Source organism: Arachis ipaensis, chromosome B05, assembly GCF_000816755.2.
Source record: "Arachis ipaensis cultivar K30076 chromosome B05, Araip1.1, whole genome shotgun sequence".
In the NCBI taxonomy this organism is placed as follows: domain Eukaryota; kingdom Viridiplantae; phylum Streptophyta; class Magnoliopsida; order Fabales; family Fabaceae; genus Arachis; species Arachis ipaensis.
This window is the reverse complement of record NC_029789.2, coordinates 102,536,103-102,541,779: the sequence shown is the minus strand read 5'-3', so window position 1 is coordinate 102,541,779 and position 5,677 is coordinate 102,536,103.

Below are 5,677 nucleotides of genomic sequence, written 5' to 3'. Positions count from 1 at the left end.
TAATTAGTTTTTAGTACATTTTTATTAGTTTATAGGAAAAATTCATATTTCTGGAATTTACTATGAGTTTGTGTGTTTTTCTATAATTTCAGGTATTTTCTGGCTAAAATTGAGGGAGCTGAGCAAAAATCTGATTCAGGCTGAAAAAGGACTGCTGATGCTGTTGGATTCTGACCTCCCTGCACTCGGAATAGATTTTTTGGAGCTACAGAAGTCCAATTGGCGCGCTCTCAATTGCTTTGGAAATTAGACATCCAGGGCTTTTCAGCAATATATAATAGTCCATACTTTGTTCAAGGATAGAGAGTGATTAGTGACTCTTGAGTTATCTAATTCCTTTGTTGATTGATAATTGGAGAGATTGCTAATTGGTTTGGAGTGCACTAAAGCTAGTCTTTCCTTGGGAGTTGGCTAGGACTTGTGGCTCAAGTCAATTCATCCACTTGACTTTCCTTTAATTAGTAAGGGTTAACTAAGTGGTAGCAAAGAACAATTCTCATCACAATTGAGAAGGATAACTAGGATAGGACTTCTAATTTTCATACCTTGCCAAGAGCCTTTTATAGTTGTTAGTTTATTTTCATTGCCATTTACTTTTCATGCTTCTTATCCAAAACCCTAAAATAACTCATAACCAATAACAAGACACTTTATTGTAATTCCTAGGGAGAACGACCCGAGGTCCAATACTTCGGTTTATAAATTTTAGGGGTTTGTACTAGTGACAAACAATCTTTTTGTATGAAAGGATTATTGTTTGGTTTAGGAACTATACTTGCAACGAGAATTCATTTGTGAAATTCTAAACCATCAAAAATCCAATCATCAATAGACAACGTAAAATGGCGTTCAACGCCAGTTCCATATTGCATTCTGGCGTTAAACGCCAGAAACAGGTTACAACCTGGCGTTCAACTCTGGAAATAGCCTAGGCACGTGTAAAGCTCAAGTCTCAGCCCCAGCACACACCAGGTGGGCCTCAGAAGTGGATTTCTGCTCTATCTATCCTAGTTTACTCATTTTCTGTAAACCTAGGTTACTAGTTTAGTATTTAAACAACTTTTAGAGATTTATTTTGTATCTCATGACATTTTAGATCTGAACTTTGTACTCTTTGACGGCATGAGTCTCTAAACTCCATTGTTGGGGGTGAGGAGCTCTGCTGTGTCCCGATAAATTAATGCAATTATTTCTGTTTTCTATTCAAACACGCTTGTTTCTATCTAAGATGTTCATTCGCACTTCAATATGATGGAACGGATGATCCGTGACACTCATCACCATTCCCAAACTATGAACGCGTGACTGACAACCACCTCCATTCTACCTTCGATTGAATGAGTATCTCTTGGATTTCTTAATCGGAATCTTCGTGGTATAAGCTAGAATCCATTGGCAGCATTCTTGAGAATCCGGAAAGTCTAAACCTTGTCTGTGGTATTCTGAGTAGGATTCAGGGATTGGATGACTGTGACGAGCTTCAAACTCACAAGGGTTGGGCGTAGTGACAGACACAAAAGGATCAATGGATCCTATTCCAGCATGAGTGAGAATCGACAGATGATTAGCCGTGCGGTGACAGCGCACCCGGGCCATTTTCACTGAGAGGACGGATGGTAGCCATTGACAACGGTGATCCACCAACACACAGCTTGCCATAGGAGGAACCTTGCGTGCGTGAAGAAGAAGACAGGTGGAAAGCAGAGATTCAGAAGACAAAGCATCTCCAAAACTCCAACATATTCTCCATTACTGCATAACAAGTATTTAATTCATGCTCTTTTATTTTTCACAATCCAAACTAATAATTATAATTGATTTCCTGACTAAGAAATACAAAATAACCATAGCTTGCTTCAAGCCGACAATATCCGTGGGATCGACCCTTACTCACGTAAGGTATTACTTGGACGACCCAGTGCACTTGCTGGTTAGTGGTACGAGTTGTGAAAAGTGTGATTTATAATTCGTGCACCATGCACGTTTTTGAATTTAAGGGATTTAGTTGGTCATTTTTAAAAATCAATGTCTAAATTGAATACCGATTTGAAATTCAGGGACCATTTTGGGCATTTACTCTTTTTTTTAATGCTTTCATTTTCTAGTTTGTTTTCTTTGCTTAATGTTCTTTTGCTATTGTGTTTATTGTTCTTTTATTCAGGTTGTCCATCAATCTCCATTCTACTTTTAGAGTGTTTTAATGGCATTTTAAAGTGTATTTAATCTCATTTTAGTGTTCACGTAATTTCATTGTCAATAACCAAGAATTTTCTTATTCTACTGCTTGCAAAGTCATTTTTGACACTAAAATTGATAAGTCACAGGTCGAGCTCACTTTTTTAGCGGAGTCGTATTTGTTCTCCGAATTAAGATCTTTGATATAAGCTTGATCAACATCTCTATTGAAGTTGAACGAAAATAAATGAAACAAATTGGCACACCCAGAAGGACTTTGAATTGATTTAGTGCCTAACTTTGCATGCGATCATGCAGTGAAAAGGTAATAAGTATGTCAAATAGAGCTTCCACTTCGATTTATGGGTCAAATAATAACGTTGTACAAGTTGGAAAAACCAACACAAGAGGTCCAGAGGCCGAATCGACCTCCCTAGCAGCTAGTGTTGGTGATGCATGAGCATCTCTAGATGTTTTATTTATTGTTTCTTTGAATAAACTTAGTGATTTCCTTGTTATAATTAATATTTTTGTTCTTTAATCAATGTTTCTTGAAATTTCTTTGAGATTTGATATATTCAAAAGATTATTGAAAGATCTTAAGCAAGGCCAAAGAAAGGGAGGAATAAGCAAAGAAGCCATTAGGAGAATCAAGGAAGGAGGCATGCAATTATCCAAGAAAGAAACCTCCCAGAGAACCAAGAATTAAAGAGCAACATTCCAGGAGAACCACATCAACTAGGCATGCCACACCAAGCTAGGCGTGCAACACACCCTCGTCCCCTTTCAAACTGGCGTGCCATGCCATCCTTCCCTTCCACACGCCAAGCACAAGGAGCACTCCCAGGAACCAAAAAAGGCTGGCCGTGCAACACGTCAGCTCCACTATCCACACGCTTGTGACCTCCTCACCAAGGGCGTGCAACATGCCAGCCACCCCAACACGCCTTCAAACATCCCAACTTCTCAAAAGTAGGGGTGTGCCACACGCCACTATGGCGTGTTACACGCTTGCGATCATGCTTCACAGGTGAGTCACGCCACTCCTTGGCGTGGTATGCTGGGCAAAAGTCTAGAGACTCCCATGCAACTTCCAAGCCTCAAGTGCAACACCAATCATCCAAGTGCCACGCTAAGTTTCATGCCAAGCCCAAGATCAAGAGAGAAAACCCAAGTTTTTGACAACTAACATACCAAGCTTTGAGTCTCAAGTATCAAAGGAAGATCACTCTTAGTTTTAGATTCGATTAGAAAAAGATATGATTAGATTTGATTTGATTTTGTTTTGAATTTGAATTTTAGGTTTTAGCTTAGGATTTAAATAAGTCTATGAACTTTTTCCACGGACATCGGATCGGACGTTACCTTTTACTTCCTATTACTGTTTTTAGTATCTCTACACTATGAGAAACTAATCTCCTCCATTAAGGTTAGGAGCTCTGTTTATCTTTTTATGGATTATTAATCTAAGTATTTTATTTTGTTTAAGGTTTATACATTGATCTGTTTCATGATTGAGTTGTCATTCTTCATCCCTAAAGATTAGAATTGTTGGAAAACATTATAACATTGTTTTGGATTATAATATTGCTTTGGAAAATTTAATATTGGAATTAGCTTGAAAACTCTTTCTCATAACTTTTTTATTTAACTAGGAATAGTGTTTCAAAGAGTGTGTGACACTTTATAATTTTCAATTGTCTCTAGTTTTCAATAAGTGACATATAATTCAGATTAGAAAACTTTTGGAAATTATGCTTTCTTGTAAGTTTCAATTGTCTACGACTAGCTTGAATGCGTGACATATAATTCAATCTGAAATTTTTTTTAATCTTATTTGAATCTAAATCAGATTTGTGCTTAACCTTTTTTTTGTTAAGTAGTTGACCAAGGAATTGCCAGTTAGTTCAATTATATATTATTTGTTGTGAGTTGATCTCTGTAAATGTCAAATAAATGAACACAAAGATAGTTTTGTAGAGAGTGAACATCTCTCAAACCTTAACATTCTCATCATAATTGTTTTCATTCATTGCTTCGCTATTTATTTGCCTCTATTCAACGTTCAATTCTCATTCCTCTATTTTTGATTTGTCTTATTAGAAGTAATCAATTAATCATTGCTTGCTCAGTCTATTAATCCTCGTGGGAATGATATCCACTCACTGTGGTATTACTTGATACGATTCGGTGTACTTGCCGAGTTGGTTTTACGTTCATCAAGTTTTTGGTATTGTTGCTGGGGATTAATTGAGATTGAAAACAAACTAATTAGTTGATTCTCTAAATTAGACTTTTTCTTTTGATTTTGCCTCACCAAAATTCCTTTCACTGTGTTAAGATTGTCCACTTTTGCTTTGTGTCTTTGTGTTTTCAAACAAGGCAACAAGGACAAGAAACCTCTCCAATTTGATGTAGAAATAGAGAGAACCCTTCAGCAACTAAGAAAGAAATCAAGAAATCAAAGGGAAGTAGAAGAAATTGAAGAGGAGTAAGAGAGAATCATGGTAGACAATAACAACAACAATTCTATCAACAACAATGCCAATACAAGGAGGACTCTTGGTAACTTCACCAACCCCACTTCTAAAAGTTGTGGAAGTATCATGGTGAGGGCTAATATGGAAGAAAAAAACTTTGAATTGAAGCTTGCACTTATTCCATTGGTGTAACAAAATCAATTCGGAGGCAGTCCTCAAGAAGATTGAAACTTACATATATCTAGCTTCCTGTTGATATGTGACACTATTAAGAGCAATGGAGTCTCTCCCGAAGCCATCAAGCTAAGGCTATTCCCATTTTGTATGAGTGACAGAGCCAAGCAGTGGCTCCAAACCCAACCTTTGGATAGCATAGCAACGTGGGAGGATTTGGTGAATAATTTTCTAACCAAATTCTTTCCACCACAAAAGTTGGCTAAACTGAGATATAACCTCCAAACCTTCACCCAAAGGGATAGAGAGTCCCTCTATAGAGCTTGGAAAAGATACAAGGAAATGTTGAGAAAGTGCCTTCATGACATGATTCCCAATTGGTTATAACATCAAACATTCTATGATGGAATTTTCCATACCTTAAGAACTTTGCTTGACTCTTCGGAATGGGGTTTTCTCCATAGAACAACAACCAAAGAAGCATTGGAATTAATTGACATTGTGGCCAACGACCAATATATATATTCAATCAAGAGAACCATGAAGAAAATAGTGATGAAGTTGAATGCAATGGACTCACTTTTGACACAAAATAAGATCATGTCCCAACAAATCTTTTCACTCACAAAACAAATGGGACACATATAGCTATCTGTAGTGGAAACACAAGTTATTACCTATAACATGTGTGGAGGAGCTTACAAAGATGAAGAATGTGGGATACTCAAGGAAGAACAAGCACCCACTGAGCAAGTGAACTACATGGGAAACTTTCAAAAACCACCATGCCATGATCCCTTTTCTAAGACCTACAATCCAGGATAGGGAAACCACCTAAACTTTAGTTG